Below are 21,237 nucleotides of genomic sequence, written 5' to 3' on the forward strand. Positions count from 1 at the left end.
AGGGGAAGGATGGGGGACGTAGGGGTGGCCTTACGAACGTCTCCTGCCACCTGCAGACGCCCAGGCATTACAGAACTGTCCCCTGGGCTTCTAGGAAAGGAGGATAGGAACTCAGCCCTACCAGAAACCAGAAACCAGAAACTAGATACCAGATACGGTACCAGATACCAGATCAGAATTAGTTCTTTGCCGACGAGGTGATCAGGCTCTGACTCTCAGGTCAGGCTGAGGCCCTCCAACCAGACTCCAGCATCCAGCAGGACAGAAGAAACAAAGGGTAGGATAGGAGGGGTTGAAAAGAGGAAAGGGAGAGGGAAAGGGAAAGAGAGTCAATAAAGTCTCTTGCTCCTTACTTGGTTGGGGCACTCTGGTCAGTCGTCCACGTCAGGAGGAGACCAGGGGGACAAAGGGTCCCGGTTGCGGCCACTGGGTCTGGTCCGTTGGCGGGCGAGCTGGTCCCCAAGTACTCTGAGTGGTCAGGATGTTTGTCGTAGTGAAGAAGGGGCCCCACCAGAGTCGCCATTTGTTGCAGGAAGGGGACACCTTCCAGGGCCCGAGAGCGGGCTCTTGTCTAACGCTTGGAAATGAATTGTCCAAGGACACACACGTGCCGACAAAGCAAGAGACCTTATTGGGTTAGGTGCGCCCCGGGGGGGAGAGCAGCAGGGTAAGGGAACCCAGGAGGACTGCTCTGCCACATGGCTTGCAGTCTCGGGTTTGATGATGACGGGGTTAGTTTCCAGGTTGTCTCTGGCCAATCACTCTGCCTCAGGGTCTTTCCTGGTGGTGCGTGCATCGCTCCGCCAAGATGGATTCCAGCGAGGATTCTGGGAGTTTTGTAGGACATATGGACTGGTGTCTGTATCCTCTCTCCTTTTGACCTTTCTTGAATTCTTCCAGTTAGTGGTAGCTTGTTAGTTCCACGTTCCTTACCAGGACCTCCTGTGGTAAGATAACTCAGGCAAGTGGCTACTATCTTGGCTGGCCAGGGTGGGTGGTTTTGGTCAGTGTCTCCCCCAACAATATCACAATATCACACTTCCCTTTTAGCCCCAACTCCAATGCCATCATGATGGGGGTTAAGCCTGCAATATATGAATGGGGGGTGGGGAGGGAGGACACACATTCAGTTCATAACAAGGGTTTTTTCTTTTTTACCTGCTGGTTCTTTTTTTTTCCTGTTGGTTCTTCTTTTCCTTTTGGTTCTTTTAACAGGCATTTCTAGTGTTCTACAAGCCCAGCTGCCTATGATTTCTGGCCTTCATTTATTATTTCTCTCTCTGTGAATTCTCCATTCTCTTTCTCATGCCTGAGCATAGCTTTGGGGGCCGCTCGACTTCCAATTTGTTAGCAGAAAAATGTTTTAACTGCTACTCGAGAGCACTGGCTAGTGCATGTGAGATAAATTCTCTTAATCACAAAACCCAAATCACAGGGTCTTAAAAATTGAGATATAATTTACATAATTACAAGTAAAGCTCAAAGAGCATTGACAAATGCCTTTACCTGTGTAACCCACATTCTTTTTGTTAACGAATTGGTCACCTGGACCAGTGCCAGGTCCTAGCCTAAACTCCTTTTCGGTTCTTGTATGGGCTTTTCCAGTTGTCATAACAATTGTCAACTGTCATGGTGCTGGTGGGTGTGTCATTTGCATACTAATGTATCACAGTGAGCGTATAGGAGGCTCAAGGTCTATCTTGAAGTCAAATCTTCTGACATCTTGGGCCTAGCTGGTTCTAACCAGTGCTTGTTTCTCTATTTGCAGCTGCCTCTTGAAACTTAGACAAGAGCAACTGGTTTCCGTTGGAGGAAGAGGCAAGGGTGTAATTCTGGGACAACAGCCTTGGTAACACTTTCCCCATTTAGATCATTTCCATCAGTCCAGAAATTTCCTTATGTGCCCCTCCCAAGTCAATATCCCCAGTTGTAATCAATGTTCTGATATCTATTACAATCCATAAACATTGTCTTTTTTTTTTTTTAAATGGGATCTTAGTTCCCCAACCAGGGATTGAACCCAGGCCCCCTGCAGTGGAAGCGTGGAGTCCTAACCACTGGACCGCCAGGGAAGTCCTGACATTGTCTATTCTTGAACTTCTGATAATGTGGAGATATATAGTGTGTATTTTTTTTTTTTTTTTGGTCTGGCTTCTGTCACTGAAAATAATGTTTCTGAGTTTCATCCAAGTTCTGTGTAGCTGTAGTTCATTCTTTTTTTTAAAACTGTCAAATAACATTTCATTATATGAATGGAGCGCAGTCTGTTTACGCACTCCCCAGGTGATGGACATTTGCGTTGTTTCCCATTTTTGCATATTATAAGTAAAACTGCTACAAAAATCGTTGAGCAAGTGTCTGCGAACACATGTTCATTTCTTTCAGGGAAATACCTAGAAGTGGAATTATCGGTGATAGGGTTAAGGCAAATTAATTTTATGAGACCAAAATAGAAACAAAAACTTGAAAACACATACATACATTTGTACGTCAGTTAAAGAAATGTTGGCACCCATATGTTACTATATTTATGCAACCACGTGAATGATTTGTGACATCCCTTCTCATTTAATAAAAAAAGTTTCATTCTGGTAATAGACGCATAATATTTATTATCTTAACCATTTTAAAGTGTACAGTCCAGCAGTGTTAAGTTCATTCATCTTGTTATACAACCATTACCATCACCCATCTCCAGAACGCTTTTCATCTCCTATCCTTTCTGCTTTACATTCACATCTTCCCTTTCCCTGGGTAGCTTGAACTTTCTGGGGGTGACTTAGAAACGGTGAAAATCTAAAAATTCTCTGCAATGACAGTTTTCCTTTTTCATTACTTTCCTGCATCTCTCTTTTTTCCTTTTGAGTGGTTCCCCCTAACTCTCTTTCTCATAATATATTCTGTCCATTTGTTTCTTTTTCTCTTATTACCTCGTGCCCCATCCCCTGATTCAGATCTTCTGCTAAAAATTGAACACATGTTATAACTATTCCAGGCTTAAGAGACACAACCATGAGGGAGTTTCTATGCCTGGCTAACTACAAGAAAAATCTGGAGAGCTTTAAATAACACAGAGACTTGGGGGTCACCTGAGACCTGACCTATTGATTTGGAATTTCTGGGTGTGAGACTCAGGAATATGTATTTTGACAATTTGCTGAATGTGGTAGGCGGAATTTTAAGACCACCCCTGATGACCCTGGACTTCGTATAATTCCCTCTCCTGTGCATATGTTGGGATATCACCCTCCCATGATTATATTATGTGGTAAAAGGGGTTTTGCAGATTTTGCTCAGTTGACTTGGAGTGAATCAAAAGAGAGATTGTCCAAGGGGGCCTGAACTAATCACACAAGTTCTCCCTTCCTCCCTCCCTCCCTTCCTTCCTTCCTTCTAAAGCTTCAAAAATTTTTTTATTGTGAAACGTACAATAAGCCATTTACAAGCCCCAAAGCACCAGAATTAAGGAAAACACGTAACTTTTAAAAAATTTATTTTATCTGTTTATTTTTGGCTGCATTGGGTCTTCGTTGCTGCGTGCAGGCTTTCTCTAGTTGCTGCAAGCGGGGGCTACTCTTCGTTGTGGTGCGCGGGCTTCTCATTGCGGTGGCTTCTCTTGTTGCGGAGCATGGGCTCTAGGCACGTGGGCATCAGTAGTTGTGGCTCGTGGGCTCAGTAGTTGTGGCTCGCAGGCTCTAGAGTGCGGGCTCAGTAGTCGTGGCTATGTTTGTTGCTTTGTTGCTCCACAGCATGTGGGATCTTCCTGGACCAGGGATTGAACCCGTGTCCCCTGCATTGGCAGGCAGATTCTTAACCACTGCACTACGATGGAAGTCTCCGGAGAACATATAATTTTTATACACACATTTTTCATACAAAAGGTTGATCTTTATAGGAATTTAAAATAAATAATCTGAAAATCAGCGTCACTGATTGCAAAATAGGTATCTTGCTCTTTGACTATCTAAAGGTGACCAGCTTTCTATGTAGCTAAAAGAGGAGCCGTTTGACATCTGTTCCGAGCCTGGATGGTGTGTCTCTGGCGGAGATTTCTCACTCTCTCCATAAGATACCATTCCATGGTGTCCCAATGTGTTTTTCTTTGGTTTAATGAAATCTGTGTCAAGGACTCCATTTCAGAAATGTCATTTAATTGTGAGGTTCTAGGCAAACAGCTTGAGGTGACCCATTCGTTTTGGCACCTGGACACTCCTTTATTACATGGATGTCGAGCATGTTCTAAATCATCATGTATCTCCTTCTCTAGGAACCACCTTCTAGATGCATCTTTTTTTTTTTTTAAATTTTTACTTATTTATTTATTTGGCTGCTTTGGGTCGCAGTTGTGGTGCGCGGGCTTCTGTAGTTGTGACGTGCAGGCTCCAGAGCAGGTGGGGCTCAGTAGTTGCGGCATGCGGGCTTAGTTGCCCCATGGCATGTGGGATCTTAGTTCCCTGACCAGGGATTGAACCCGTGTTCCCTGCACTGCAAGATGGATTCTTAACCACTGGACCACCAGGGAAGTCCCTAGGCATCTACGGACTTTAAATCTAGATCTAGAAGTCAGAGATGGAGAAAGTCGGAAGCCAGAGAGTTTCAGCACTTGAGAAGGATTCAGCCTGTCCTGGTTGGCTTTGAAGATGAAGGGGGTCATGTGGAAAAAAACCTGAGAACATCTTCAAGCTGAGAGTGACACCTGGCCAACCATGAGGTTACTGTGGGCTGGGCATTGATTCCCCTTAGCTCCCTTTCTGCCAGGTCACCTTATGTTAAGAACATTTTATCTAAAACTTGGGAAAAAAGCAGATACATGGCTGTAATGTCCTCTCAGTATCATTGCTTCACATGTGTGTCAGTGGGGTTCCCTAGGAAGTGGAGGCTGAGACTGAGTCAGGATCATTATTGAGAGAGAATGACTCACAAATGTACATGAGAAGGAAGCAGGATTGGGCAGAAAGAACCTCAGACTGCAATCCGGAACTGACCAAGTTCCAGCCAAGCCAATGTAGAACTCGGAAGTGAAGATGACTGACTAAGGAGTGCCACCTTGGTCAGAAGACCTAGTGCCGTTGCTGTATCATCATGGCTGGGCTGCCGAGGAAGAATGACATCTGGGGCAGATCCTGAAGGCGTCGACAGCTGGAAGCTCTCGGGGAACTGCATTTCTTGAAGCTGAATGGCAGATTCTTTAGAGAGATCTCAGAGGTATATCTTGACAAGCTTATTCAAAATCTATCTAATCATCTAGAAAAATGCATCTTTAAAATCACGGATTGAGCTTTAATTGACATAGAGTAAAATTCATGCTTTTTAGGTGTACTTTTTTTTTAAATAGACTTTTTTGACTAAATTCTTTTTTTTTTGCGGTACGCGGGCCTCTCACTGCTGTGGCCTCTCCCGTTGCGGAGCACAGGCTCTGGACGCGCAGGCTCAGCGGCCATGGCTCACGGGCCCAGCCGCTCCGCGGCATGTGGGATCTTCCCGGACTGGGGCACGAACCCGTGTCCCCAGCACCGGCAGGCGGACTCTCAACCACTGCGCCACCAGGGAAGCTCCTTGACTAAATATTTTTTAAAATTAATTTTTATTGGGGTAGAGTTGATTTATTATGTGGTGTTAATTTCTGCTGTACAGCAAGGGGAATCAGTTATACATATACATATGTATACATGCATATACATATATCCATTCTTTTTTAGATTCTTCTCCCATCTAGTTCATTACAGAGTACTCAGTAGACTTCCCTGAGCTATACAGTAAGTTCTTATTAGTTATCTATTTTATTATATATAGTGGTGTGTATATGTCAATCCCAATCTCCCAATTTATCCCTCCCCCCATCCCCCTTGGTAACCATAAGTTTGTTTTCTACATCTGTGATTCTGTTTTGTAAATAGGTTCATTTGTACCATTTTTTTTAGATTCCACATATAAGTGATATCATATGATATTTGTCTTTCTCTGTCTTACTTCACTCAGTCTGACAATGGCTAGGTCCATCCATGTTGCTGCAAATGGCATTAGTTTGTTCCTTTTTATGGCTGAGTAATATTATATATATATAAAAAGTAATATCATATATATATATATATATATATATATACCCCACATCTTCTTTATCCATTCATCCGTCGATGGACATTTAGGTTGTTTCCATGTCCTGGCTATTGTAAATAATGCTGCAATGAACATTGGGGTGCATGTATCTTTTTGAATTATGGTTTTCTCCAGATATACGCCTAGGAGTGGGATTGCTGGATCATATGGTAGCTCTATTTTTAGTTTTTCCAGGAACCTCCACACCGTTCTCCATAGTGGCTGTACCAATTTATATTCCCACCTAAAAAAATAGACTTTATATTTTTTAGAGCAATTTTAGGTTCACAGCAAAACTGAGCAGAAAGCAGAGAGTTTCCATATACTCCTGGCCCTCACACATGCACAGCCACCTCCACTAATGACATTCCCCACAGCTGGACTCCAGTGTTGTACAAATGGTATACAGTAACACATACACACCATTACAGTATCGTGCAGAATAGTTTCATTTCCCTAAAAATCCTCTGTGCTTTGCCTATGCATTCTTTCCTCTCCGGCAGTATTTGTAATATGAAAATACATAGTTGTGTAACTACTTATCCATCACCTCTCCATAGTAAACCCTGTGACCTTTAGCTGTCACTTCCCCATTCTCTTCCCACCTACTGGGAACCACAAATCTACTTTTAGTCCCTATAGATTTGCCTCTTCCGGACATTTCATATAAATGGACTCATACAATATGTGGTCTTTTGTGTCTGGCTTCCCTCACTGAGCATCATGTTGTCAAGGTTCATCCATGTTGTAGTGACTGTCAGTGTTTCATTCCTTTTTATGCCTGAATGATATCCCCTTGTATGGATGCAGCACATATTGTTTCTCCTTTCATCAATTAATGGACATTTGGGTTGTTTCCACTTTTTGGCTCTTATGAATAATACTGCTACAGATATTCATGTATAAGCATTAGTCACTTTTGTACCTATTAGAGAATTCATTTTAGGATTTCTTTGACTGACTGTATAAAGTATGTCCTTGAATTTGAACCTGCCTTACCATTTCGCCTGTTCCTTCATGAATGAATGAATGGAACAAAATCTTCAATATGTGTTCATTTTATGTTAGTAGGACCATCCTGGTTTTCACTTTTTGAAAATCATACTTGAACTCTTCACTGAAGGCCACACGTCGTCTCCTGTAGCCCTTTGCTACAACTAGAGCAAAACTGGGTTCTAGTAATTGCTTCTTCCCCTAGCCCTATGGACTCATACTCTTCCTGGTGGGTTCCCTTAACACTGTCCACACTGTTGAACAGGGTCTCTTTTCTGAACACCGTGAACGTGCTATTTGTTTCCTGGCTCATCTGACTGATGCTGATACCGCAGGGAACATTATGGGATATGGTTCACACTGTATCCTCAGAAGATACACAGTAGTGCATAACAGGTTTTCATTAAATATTCGTAGAATGAATAAATCAAAGGGCACAATAAGACACACAATTTGAAGGTTCTTGAAGGCTCCTTAACTATTCAATGCTATGAGTTGGCAGTATTGAATTGTATCTGAAGGTTAGAAAATCCTCTTACCCTTTGTGTTATGGAAAACTACTAACTGCAAGGACCACCCTTTCTCACATGACTTAGGTAAGACCCACAGATGTCCCCTTTGTTTATCTGTAACAAGGCCAGATGTGGACCCTTCAAGTTCCCATTCTTTGCCTCATACGGGATTAGCTGAACTGCATGTCCCCAGTGATCAGTTGGAAAAAGCTTCTCTTAAAGCAAATGTTGATTAAGCTCCTTTCCTTCCTGCAGGTCCCTGAACTTTGGCCACAATCTCCCCTGAGCCAGTAGACAGCATCTCCTGAGAACAGGAAGACCTCTGATCTGCCATCTCATTACACCCTCTTTTCATCCCTTTTCCCTAATTCTAGAAAGCTCAGTTCCTTCTAGTATTCCTATAAAAGAAAATATTTTGAAAAGACTCTTGAGACACTTGGAAGACCTTATGCAGGATCTGGGTGTTCTTCACTGCAGTAGGTCCCCCTGCCCTATTTCAATATGTTCCCCTTTTCCCTCGAAGAATCCTTCTGAATAAAGTCTCTCCTTACTAAGTCTGGCTTTGTTTTTTATTTGACAGAGTAATGGTCTGTGTGCTTAGCCAGACATATATGGTGTAGGGGAGGAAAAATTCTCTACCTTCTTTGGGGTATTGTTTCTAGCAGTTTTAATTCCATATATTAATTAAAAATCTTAACTCTTATAAACCTTAATTTCTAGTGAAAACTAGGAAGAAAGCAATTATGAACTGTCTGTTATATACCAACCATTCTGTAGATTAACAAATTTATGAATATACTATTTCATACTTCTAGAAGCATAGACTTCCTCAGTGTACAGTTTTTCAATGTGGCACAACACGTGTTTACGAAAAGACCTCCAAAATCTTTAGTTCGGATGGGAAGCCCAAAGCAGGTAAACTTAAATTTAGCAATTAATATTTTAGTACATTACCTTATTTGTTTTTTAAAACTTTTATTTATTTTTATTTTATTTTTTGGCTGCACCACGTGGCTTGTGGGATCTCAGCTCCCCAACCAGGGATTGAACCCAGGCCCTTGGCAGTGAAAGTGAAGAGTCCTAACCACTGGATCGCCAGGGAATTCCCACATTATCTCATTTGGAAATGATCTGGATAGTCAATGAATAACCATCATTTAACTTAACTTAGTAGCACTTTAAAGTTACCAAAAAGATTTTGGAAACTGTTTTAAATTAGGCCTATTTTATAAAACATCATCCTTGTTGAAAAGTTTATTTATAAATTTCATGTCACATTTATTCAGTTTGCTCATTCTCAACAGCTATGTTTACATTACTCAGGAAAATTTCATAAAACATTAGACAAAGTTAGCCATCATTCTATTTTTCTTGCTGACAAATTTAGTAATATATATATATATATTAGGCAAACATTCAATACGATAGTGCTGGGAATCTCCCAGAGATTCCCAGACTTCTAAAAGTCTGTTTGCACATGAGGAGAGAATGTGCAAGTTTTCTGTCTGTTTTCAGCACGTATTTGAGCCTGAGAGTTCACATGGCATGTCAGTCTAAAGAAAGCACGGGCATGTCTGAACTTGCCTACTTTCGGGGAGCGGGTGGGTGGGCCCAACCTCTCTGGGTCTATTTGCATAACGACAATGAACAGTCCTTACAACACAGAGTGGTAAGGGAGGAAAGAGCAATGCGACTGTAATATCATCCTGTGATAAGGGGAGAGAAGAGGAGAGTCTGCCCCAGATATGCCAGCATGGATTTTTGCTTTCTCTGGGTCTTGTGTGACCCCCATGGGAACAGATGGAATATGAGGAAGAATTCATAGATCAGTTTTTCGAAGACCGAACCACCCTGCTAACCTCTCTTAGAATGCCATGTTGGGGGAAATCCCAACTTCCAGTAGTTTTAAGTCTCACAGATTTTAACTCCTCCAGCGCTGTGCCTCTGCACATTTCTGGGTTCACCAAGAAAGGGACCCCGTTCATAGGTGCATCCCATACACGTTCACAGAAATGCAGAGTGTGGAGACTCTCTGGGATCTTGCATCATACTGAGGGATGTGGTTACCCCAACTGGGGAAATTTGAGTTATTTTTCTTCAAATGATTTCATTTGGTTTCAAGGGCTGGAGAGGTTTACAGGAAATACAGTTTATATACCTATGCCAGCATGGTCTTTGAGTCATGTATATGGTGAATTTTAAAGACATATATGTTTTCTTCCTCAGATTAACAAACGTTCAGGCTTTTATTTTATTATCATCAAAAGAACATGCAGAGAATGTTAAAATCATGAAACACAGAGTCAGATAATTTGGGTTCAAATCCTGACACTGTCAGTTACTAGCTGGTGACTGTGGACAAATCTTTAAACCTCTCTGAGCCTGTTTCCTTGTCTGTATAATGGGAAAATAAGGGCATCAGAATAACTAAGTTGTTGTAAGCAGTGGGGTATGCACCATAGAGCCAGACTGCCTGAGTTTGAATCCCAGCTCTGCCTCTTCCTAGCTGTGTGATTTCTGGCAAGTTACTTAACTTCTCTGTGCCACAGTTTGCTATCTGCAAAATGGCAGTGACAACACAAGTACATACATCACTGGATTGTTGTAAGTGTTAAAGACGGTAATAATGTACGTAAAATGTTAAACACCAGCGTAACGCTGTATAAGTTTTGCTGTTATTATCATAAGGCATGTAACATTTTTCCACAGTAGTACTTCAGTAAATATTTGAGCCAGGCTCAAGGTGTGGGCTGAAAGGGCAAGGGCTGAGAGAAAAAAGGGAACTGGGACAGGAGGGTAATGACATCATTCCAGGAGGAAGCGGGCCAGAGGAGTCATTCACAGGACAGCTTTCAGAAGTTGTGGAGTTTCATGAGAATTTCAGGCTGGGGACCATTTCCCTCAAGGTCCTAAGTTCTAAATCTCTCTGAAGAGAGCTATTCTGCCCATTGCTTCTTTTTTTCTTTCTTAAAAAAAAAAAAGCTTTATTCTTTTTATCTTTATGGGGAATTAATAGCTGACAACAACATCTAATCAATACTATCTCTAATGGTTAATTTTAAAAAAATATTTCTTTAATTGGCTGCACCAGATCTTAGTTGTGGTATGCAGGATCTTTGTTGCCCTGTGTGGGATTTTTAGTTGCAGCATGTGGGCTGTAGTTGCAGCATGTGGGTTTAGTCTAGTTTTAGTTGCAGCATGTGGGTTCCCTGACCAGGGATTGAACCTTGGCCTCCTGCAGTGGGAGTGCAGAGTCTTAGCCACTGGACCAGCAGGGAAGTCCCTGTCAAGGGCACTTTTTAGCTAAGAAGTTCTCCTTAGCTTTGTAATTTTAACTGAATTCTGGTTGAACCTTAAGAAACTTAACCATACATGTGTAATAACTGTTCTGCTACAAACTTTATGTCACATTTCCCATGTTCCTCTTACCTCGATGAAAATTACTGAAGGTCTTCCTTTATCATCAAAGCTCAAAGAGATGTATGCCATGGCATATGGTAAGTACATATGAAAACTCTTTATCATCACTTACTAAGTTACACAAGATTCCAGTTCAAGTTGACAGACAAAACATAAACTAGATTTAAAGTGCTGTATTAAAAAACAAAAACACCCTTTGCATTTTGGGGTAATTAACACGTAGAGACCTAAGCACGTAGCCTTATTCAGAGAACGACAGCTGCTCAAATTCATGCTTAAGGCATTTTTATTCATACCTAACCGGAGGTTCCAGAGACGATAACACCAGTCAGGTATTCTGAATTCTTTCATGTTAAGTAGGAACATCTTCTCGATAGTACCCTTCAAGTCACATCTCATTTATCTTCCTTCTTAAGAACTGCATAGGCTTATTTTAAATAGTTTAAACACCTGTAATAAACGACAGTTGGCTAAAAGTAGAGGTACTCTGGTCAATGCTCAAAATGATGTGGCCAGCGGAAAAGCCAGCATTATTAAATATGAATGCAAGCCTTACCAACACAAACGGAACCTTTCTTTTTTCAATAAAAAAGCTAGTCCAAGAAAGGTCTCAGTCCATAAAGATTTCTTGTTTCCAAATCACAGTGAAAGGAACTTGAGTAGTTGACCAATTTTGTTTTCTACCATGTGTCTTAAAGATACCTCACTAAAAACTGGTACCTGATACAACAGAATGACATATGCAGAATGTAATATTGTAGTACAGAACTGAGGTTGATTGGTACAGACATATTTCCACTCTGATTATTAAATGGTTACCTCCTAATTATTTATATAGTTGTCATTGGTTTTTGTTTTTGTTTTTCTCTGGCTGCGCAGCTCCGCATGCGGCATCTTAGTTCCCTGACCAGGGATAGAACCCATGCCTCCTGCAGCGGGAGCATGGAGTCTTAACCACTGAACCTCCAGGGAAGTCCCCCTAAGAACATTGGTCCAATAACAAAGACAGAGAACAGCAGCTAGAACTTTATCTCATTCAATGTTCAGAGATAAAAGGGTTAACCATTCTTTCCATTCTTTTCTGCAGAGAACTCCTTTTTTGCTTCTTATTTAAATCTGATGGCCACTGAATTCTGGCATTTTTCCAAGCTCCTGTACGAAGAGGATGCTGAAAGCCATCACAATACAGCATCCGGAAACATAAGGCTTCTTCTGTTCACCAATTCTGGCACACTTCCAAAATATACCCAACAACCCAGTTTTATTTCTGTCCAGGAGACTGGATGCCAAGAATCGGATACAAGCACAGGCACATATAAGCAGCAAGATTACAGTCAACAGACTCTAAACATTGAAAACGGCAGACATAGTGAGGCCGGCAGAGCCTCAGCCACATCCTTCCATTGCTTCTTGGTGCTCTATTTCTCTTGCATGGGCTTTTCCGACTTAAAGGAAGACACACCACGTAAGAGTTGTGAGTTTACATTTTCTTCGGGGTCTTACTGAGGACTATAGCCCCAGGAGACAGCTACTCAGTTAGCTCTGAGGAAAATGCTCTGAAGAGGCAGGGGGGAATGCCAGTTTATACGTGATTTTTGGCTAGGGAATACATTTGGTCAAGTATACATCTTGGTAAAAGATTACTGCTGGTCACAAAGAACAAATATCTCAAGTTAATGCATTTAGTGCTCTTCTGTGTATGGGAAGATGCAAGAATCTGGAATCATTTAAATGCTTCCTGAGATATATATCTAAATATCTAAGGCCTGCTTGTCCAAAGCATGGAGTGTCTCACCCTGTTCTCCATCCTGAATTCCTCTCAGGGTGTACACTTGGTCAGCAACTGCGGTAGGTTACAGCTTCATACTTGTAGAAATGGGTGGCAAGCAAACGCTTTGTTCATTATTTACATACTTCCCTGCTTTAATCTCTTTTTCTTCTTTCCTTCCTTCCTTGCCTCTTTTTTAAATTAATAATTTATTTATTTATTTATTTTCCCATTACACTTGAATTAAGAGCGATTTATTAACTCCATAGACATTTCTCATAATCCAGAAGTTCTCTTTGTAATTTCTAGATGATTTTATTTTCACTAAAAGCATATATTTGGAATACCTCATTACAGGATGGGGTTGATGGATAAAGAACAATTTTTTAGACCATGCTCTAAAATTAACTTTATTACAGTAAGCTATACTTTGTGTGTAAATCACTGGAATTTGTGGTGATTCCTCTCTCCCTGGCCAGGTCCAGAGTCATTGACGCCTAAAGCTGGAGGTCATCTGGTCCAGTCCTTTTATATAGTAAAAACTGAAACCAGAGATAGAGGGATTTTCATTGGAGTAAAAATTGCTTCAGGGACTTCCCTGGTGGTGCAATGGTTAAGAATCCGCCTGCCAGTGCAGGGGACACGGGTTCAAGCCCTGGTCCGGGAAGTTCTCACATGCCACGGAGCAACGAAGCAAGTGTGCCGCAACTACCGAGCCTGTGCTCTAGAGCCCGCGAGCCACAACTACGGACGCCCGCGTGCCTACAGCCTGTGCTCCGCAGCAAGAGAAGGCACGACAATGAGAAGCCCACGCACCACAATGAAGAGTTGCCCCCATTCGCCGCAACTAGAGAAAGCCTGTGCGCAGCAATGAAGACCCAGTGCAGCCAAAAATAAATAAATTTATTAAACAAAATTGCTTCCATATTTCCCAACAGGGAACATTATAAAATGAAACAGTAATAGAAGAGGCTAACAAACAGCAAAAGAGTCCAATTTTTGTTTTATCTTCCTCCCTAATTTCTCTGCCTCCTTTCAACTCCCTTGCTGTGGTGAAATTCTCAAAAGCTGAGGAAAAAGAGGAAAGAAAGGGCGAAATAAAAACTGGGTTTTTATTTTATTTTATTTTTTAAACTGGGTTTTTGACTCCTGAAAAATGGAAACTTGTATATGGTAGGTAATTTTCAGAACCCGCACTTCTGAAACATCATGCCTATAGCATATGTCAGCACCCTTTATGCTTGTTTTTATTTATTTATCTTTATGTTTTCATGCTCTGTGAATTTTATTCTTTTTTATTTTTTGAAAATTTTATTGGAGTATCGTTGATTTACAGTGTTCTGTCCCCTCTTTTATTTTTGTGACAGCTTTATTGAGGTGTAACTCACATACCATACCAAAAAATCCATCCATTTAAAGTGTATAATTCACTGCCTTTTAGTACATTCACAGAACTGTGCGTCTATTACCATAATGAATTTTAGAACACAATCATCCCCCACCCCCAAAACCCGGTACCCATCAGCAGTTAGTCCCCGGTACCCCCTCCCTCAGCCCTAGACAACCACTGTGCTGGTTACTTTTATGGGTTAACTTGATGGCCCACAGAGTGCCTGGATATTTGGCCAAACATTATTGTAGGTATGTCTGCGAGGGTGTTTCTGGATGATGTTGACATCTGAATCAGTGAACTGAGTAAAGCAGATTGCCCTCACTAATGTGGGTGGGCCTCATCTAATCAGTTGAAGGCCTGAAGAGAGAAAAATAAAAGCTGATTAAGAGGAAACTCCTCCTGCCTGACTCCTTGGAGTTGGGATATTGGTTTTTTTTCTTGCATTTATGTTATTTTTTAAAATTTATTTATTTTATTTTTAGCTGCATTGGGTATTCATTGCTGCACGCGGGATTTCTCTAGTTGCTGCAAGTGGGGGTTACTCTTTGTTGTGGTGCGCGGGCTTCTCATTGTGGTGGCTTCTCTTGTTGCGGAGCACGGGCTCTAGGCATGCAGGCTTCAGTAGTTGTGGCACGTAGGCTCAGTAGTTGTGGCTCACGGGCTCTAGAGCGCAGGCTCAGTCGTTGTGGCACATGGGTTTAGTTGCTCCACGGCATGTGGGATCTTCCTGGACCAGGGCTCGAACCCGTTTCCCCTGCATTGGCAGGCAGATTCTTAACCACTGTGTCATCAGGGAAGTCCTCTTGCATTTGTTTTTATTTTTATTTCCTTTCTTTATACTTAAACTGAAACATTGGTTATTTCTGTCTTCATACTCAAACTGAAATATCAGCTCCCCCCATTGGCTGGAGCCTGTGGACCTTTGGACTGAACTACACTATCATCTCTCCTGGGTCTCCAGCTGGCCAACTGCAGGTTTGGGGGCTTGTTCAGCTCTGTAATCGTGTAAGCCAATTCCTTATAACAAATCTCTCTCTATATATTTTTGTGCACCCTATTGATTCTGTTTGGAGAACTCGGACTAATACAACCGCTAATCCACTTTCTGTCTCTATGGATTTGTCTGTTGGGGACATTTCACAAAAATGGAATCGTGTATCTGATTTTGTATCTGACTTCTTTCTCTTAGCATTGTATTTTCAAGATTCATTAATGTGGTAACATGTGTCAGTACTTCATCCCTTTAACTGCCAGATGATCTTCCATCATATTGATGTATCACATTTTGTTTATCATTCATTGACAGACGTTTGGGTCATTTCAATTTGGGGCTATTGTTAATAATGTTGGGGTGGACATTTGTGTCCAAGTGTTTGTATGGACCTAAGTTTTCATTTCTCTTGGGTACATAGCCGGGAGTGGAATTGCTGCATCACGTAGTAACTCTATGTTTAACTTCTGAGGCACTGCAGGACCATTTTCCACAGATGCTACACCATTTTAGTATCCCACCAGAAATGTGTGAGGGTTCCTGTATTAGTTGGGGTGCTCCAGAGAAACAGAACCAGTAACAGGTGCATATGTAGACAGACTTATGAAGAATTTGCTCATGTGAATTTGCCCCATGACCTGCCATCTGCAAGCTGGAGTTCTAGGAAAGTTGTTGGTGTAATTCCGGTCCAAGTCCAAAGGCCTGAGAACTAGCCCATATTGGGGAGGGCAGCACTCTCCACTCTGTCTGCCGATTCAAATGATAGTTTCTTCCAGAAACACCCAGCAATATTGCCTAACCAGATATCTGAACATCCCATCAAGATGTTGACACATCTGGTCAGGTTGACACATAAAATTAACCACCACTGTTCCAATTTGTCTCCATCCTTGACAGCACTTTTTATTGTCCGTTTTTTTCGAATATAGCCATCCTAGGGGGGGTGCGATGGTATCTCATGATGGTCTTGATTTGCATTTCTTTTTTTTTTTTTTTTTGCATTTCTTTGATGACTAAGGATGTCGAGCCTTACTTCCTTCTTTCCTTTCACAAGTACTTCTCCTTTCTTCTCTGTCATTATTACACTCATTCCCATGCGATACTGTAGACACTCTAATGCCTGAAGAAAACAAGGCCAGCCTGGCCTTGATAGACAGTTAGCAAATATTTCCATGTATAGCTGTTTAATTGTAAACAGTACTATGAAGGAAAGTACCAGTAATAATATAGGCACAAGAGGAGAGAATTTTGATCTAGTCCTGGGGTTAGGGAGAATGATGTAGAAGGTTCCTTGTAAAACTATAAATCCAATCGGGGCCCTCCTCACTCTAACACCTTCAATGGCTCCCTCTTGCCTAGGCAACAAATACTCAGTTCTTAGCCTAGCATTTTAGCTCTGCATAACCTGGTTGCAGTCTCATTTTCTACTTTATTATTATAATTATTTTTTGGCTGCGTGTCATGTAGGATCTTAGTTCCCTGATCAGAGACCAAACCTGTGCCCCCTGCAGTGGAAGCATGGAGTCTTAACCACTGGACTGCCGGGGAAGTCCTCATTTTCTATTTTACAACACACCCACGGGCATCCCCCCACTTCTGCCATAGTGGGGCTCATGATCGTGACAGTGGTCCTTGGCTTTCAAGTGGGGTGACACAATTCATTTCTGGAAGTGCATGATGGTCCTTTTGTTAAAAAAAAAATCTCTTGATGGGTTCTGGTATATAACTTCGGTAGGATTGTTGAAATGTGTGAAGTTCCTTGCGCATCAGTAAAAGCAGATGTCAGGTGCTCTGTGAGAGAAGGGAGTCAGATCTATGAAGAGAGAGGTGAGATGGGGAGAGATGCAGGAGCTAGTGAGAAAACGGAACCCCAACCACTACGGCAAAGAGGAGGGCCCGTGTGAGTTCCCTGTGGCTGCTGTGAAAAATGACCACCAACTCTGTGCCTTAACACTACGGAAGTTCATATTCTTATAGTTCTGAAGGTCAGAGTCTGAAAGGGGTCTCAATAGGCTAAAGTCAAGGTGTTGGTGGCACTGTGCTCCTTCCGGAGAGTCCAGGGTGAGAATCCATTGCCTTGCTTTTTCCAGCTTCAAGGAGCCACCGCATTCCTTGCTTCATGGTCCCTTCTCCATCTTCAAAGCCAGCAGCGCAGCATCTCGTATCTCTCTCTGACTACGGCCTCTGCTTCTATCATCACATCTCTTTCTCTGACCGTCCTGCCTCCCTCTGATAAGAACTTGTGGTGACATTGGGCACACCTGGATAATCCAGGCTCACTTCCCGATCTCAAGGCTTAATCGTATCTGCAAAGTCCCTTTTACTATATAAGATAACATATTCATAGGTTCCGGGGATAACCTCTGGGTTACCCCCAGCTCAAATGCCACCTTCTTTTCTTCTCTTCTTGTTTATGTGTCTTTCAAAGAACTCAGAGTAGAGTGGGGGAAACAGCTGTCTAAAAAAAAATCTATTGATGTGGAATCTAGAAAAATGGTACAGATTAACTTATTTGCAAAGCAGAAGTAGAGACACAGATGTAGAGAACAAATTTATGGATACCAAAGGGGAAAGGGGAGTGTGAGAGGAATATACACTATTGATACTATGTATAAAATAGATAACTAATGAGAACCTACTGTATAGCACAGGGAACTCTACTCAATGCTCTGTGATGACCTAAATGGGAAGGAAATCTAAAAAAGAGGGGATATATGTATACATATAGCTGATTCACATTGCTGTACAGCAGAAACTAACACAACATCGTAAAGCAGCTATACTCCAATGAAAATTAAAGAAAAAATCTATTGAAATACCACGTGGTAAGTGGTTTATTCTGGAAGCAGAGAGAGTCAGCCTGAGTGTTCAGGAAGCATTATGAAGATGCAAGATGTGTAGGATGGTCTTGTGGGGGATGCCTTTGATATCTGTCAGACCCGGGTTTCAATCCCAGCTCCTCCAGAGTTACGTGGTCTTAGGGAAATTGTATAACCTCTTTTTTTTTTTTTTTTTTTTTTTTGCGGTACGTGGGCCTCTCTGTTGTGGGCTCTCCCGTTGCGGAGCACAGGCTCCGGACGCGCAGGCTCAGCGGCCATGGCTCACAGGCCCAGCCGCTCCGCGGCATGTGGGATCCTCCCGGACCGGGGCACGAACCCGTGTCCCCTGCATCGGCAGGCGGACTCTCAACCACTGCGCCACCAGGGAAGCCCAAATTTCTGTTGTTTAAATCATCTAGTTTGTTGTTCTTTGTTATGAGCACCCTAGCTAACTCATAGACCGGCACATGGAAAGCTCTCTATACAAAGTAGCCATCCGTTCAGTTATTAGGAGACGGCTCCACCGAGGGTTTTTATTTTTAATTGTAGTGAAACCCACACAATACAAATTTTACCATTTTAAGTGTACAGTTCAGAGGTGCTAAGTACATTCACATTGTTGTGCAATCATCCCCACCCTCCATCTCCAGAACTTTCTCACCTTCCCGAACAGAAACTCTGTCTCCGTTAAACACTAACTCCCCATCCCCCTCCCCCAGCCCCTGACCCCCCCATCCCACTTTCTGTCCCTATGGATTTGACTCCTCTAGGGACCTCTTATGAGTGGAATGACACAGTATTTTGTGATTGGCTTATTTCACTCAGCATAATGTCCTCGAGGTCCACCCATGTAGCATGTGTCAAATTTCTTTCCTTTTTCAACTTGAATAATATTCTATTGTCTATATATATCACATTTTGTTTATCCATTCACCGATTGATGGACACTCTGGTTGCTTCCACCTCTTGGCTATTGTGAATAAATAGTGCTGCTATGAACATGGTTGTAGAAATATCTCTTTGAGTTCCTGCTTCCAATTTGTTCAGGTCGATACCCAGTAGTGGGATAGCTGTATCTTACTCTTAATTTTTTTGAGGAGTCTCCGTACTTTTTTCCATAGTGGCTGTATCAATTTATGTTTCCACCAACGGTGCACAATGACTCCCTTTGCACCACATCCTTGCCAATATTTGTTATGTCTTGTCTTTTTGATGATAGCCATTCTGACAGGTGTGAGGGGATAGCTCATTGTGGTTTTTTTTTCTTCTTCTAGTTTTCTTGAGATATAACTGACATACAGCACTACAAAAATACTACATAGTTATGACTATATTCTCCACACTGTATTTCATAACCATGACTCACTTATTTTGCAACTGGAAATTTTTGTACCTCTTAATCTCCCTCACCAAATTTCTTTCCTTCCACCCCCTTACTCCCCTCTGGCAACCACCTGTTTGCTTTCTGTACCTATAACTCTGTTTATGTTCTGTTCTGTTTGTTTATTTGTTTTGTTTTTTAGGTTCCACATGTAAGTGACATCACACAGTGTTTGTCTTTCTCTGTCTGCCTTATTTCACTTAGCATAATGCCCTCTAGATCCATCCATGTTATCTCAAATGGCAAGGTTTGATTCTTTTTTTTATGGCTGAGTAATATTCTGTCTATCTATCTGTCTATCTATCTATCTATCTATCATCTATCTATCACATCTTCTTTATCCATTTATCTATTTTTGGGCACTTAGGTTGTTTCTATATCTTGGCTGTTGTAAATAATGCTGCAATGAACAGATGGGTGCATATATCTTTTCTTATTAGTGTTTTTAAATCTTTGGATAAATACCCAGGAGAGGAATTGCTGGATCATATGGTAGTCCTATTTTTAATTTTTTGAGGAATCTCCATACTGTTTTCCATAGCAGCTTCACCAATTTACTTTCCCACCAACAGTGTACTAGGGTTTCATTTCTCCACATCATCACCGACACTTGTTATTTGTTGTCTTTTTGATAATAGCCATCTGACAGGTGTGATCATTGTGGTTTTGATTTATATTTTCCTGATGATTAACGATGTTGAGCACTTTTTCATGTATCTGTTGGCCATTTGTATGTCTTCTTTGGAAAAATGTCTCTTCAGTCTCTGCCCATTTTTAAAATTGGATTCTTTTTTTCTTTTTCTTTCTTTTTTTTTTTTTTTGCTGTTGAGTTGTATGAGTTCTTTATACATTTTCTGTATCAATCCATTGTCAGATATATGGTTTGAAAATATGTTCTCCCATTCCCTAGGATGCCTTTTCATTTTGTTGTTGGTTTCTTTTGCTGTGCAGAAGCTTTATAGTTTGATATAGTCCCACTTGTTTATTTTTGCTTTTGTTGCCTTTGCTTTTGATGTCAAATCCAAAAAATCATTGCCAAGACCAATGTTAAGGAATTTATCATTATGTTCAGGTCTTTAATCTATTTTGAGTTTATTTTTGTGTATGGTGTAAGATAGGGATCCAGTTTCATTCTTCCACATGTGACTGTCCAGCTTTCCCAGCACTGTTTATTGAAGAGGCTATCCTTTCCCCATTGTATATTCTTAGGTACTTTTTCATAAGTTAATTGATCATATATGCATATATTTATTTCTGGTCTCTCTATGTGTCTGTTTTTATGCCAACACTACGCTGTTTTGACTACTATAACTTTGTAATATAGTTTGGAATCAGGAACTATGGTGCCTGCAGCTTTGTTTTCTTTCCTAAGATTGCTTTGGCTAATTGGGGTATTTTGTGGCTCCATACAATTTTGGGATTATTTTTCTACTTCTGTGAAAAGTGCCATTGAAATTTTGATAGGGATTGCATTGAACCTAAAGATTGCTTTGAGTAATACAGACATTTTGACAATATTAATTCTTCCAATCCACGACCATGATATATATTTCCATCTGTTTGTGTCCTCTTCAATTTCATCAATGTCTTCTAGTTTTCAGTGCACTGATCTTTCACCTCTTAGATTAAATTTTTGAATTATAAATGGGATTGTTTCCTTAATTTCTCTTTCTGATAGTTCACTGTTAATGCATAGAAATGGAACTGATTTTTGTATATTGATTTTGTATCTTGCAACTTTACTGAATTTATTAATTCTAACAGTTTTTTTGTGGGATATTTAGGGATTTCTATATATAAAATCACATCAGCTACAAATAGAGACAGTTTTTCTTCTCTCTTCCTGATTTGGATGCCTTTATTT

General features: G+C 41.2%; 1 long non-coding RNA gene and 1 pseudogene across 1 annotated transcript; one reads left to right on the forward strand and one right to left on the reverse strand.

Annotated features, from left to right (window-relative positions):
* The first annotated feature begins 4,990 nt into the window (after positions 1-4,990).
* LOC117195666 (uncharacterized) lies at positions 4,991-8,155 on the forward strand. The gene is made up of 2 exons (XR_004475436.2): positions 4,991-5,205; positions 7,857-8,155. It is a non-coding gene; the product is annotated as an uncharacterized LOC117195666 (long non-coding RNA).
* A 3,949-nt stretch (positions 8,156-12,104) lies between these two features.
* On the reverse strand, positions 12,105-12,404 carry LOC101286557 (protein kish-A-like; annotated as a pseudogene).
* Between the last annotated feature and the right edge of the window lie 8,833 nt (positions 12,405-21,237).

This window comes from Orcinus orca, chromosome 3 (assembly GCF_937001465.1).
Source record: "Orcinus orca chromosome 3, mOrcOrc1.1, whole genome shotgun sequence".
NCBI lineage: Eukaryota > Metazoa > Chordata > Mammalia > Artiodactyla > Delphinidae > Orcinus > Orcinus orca.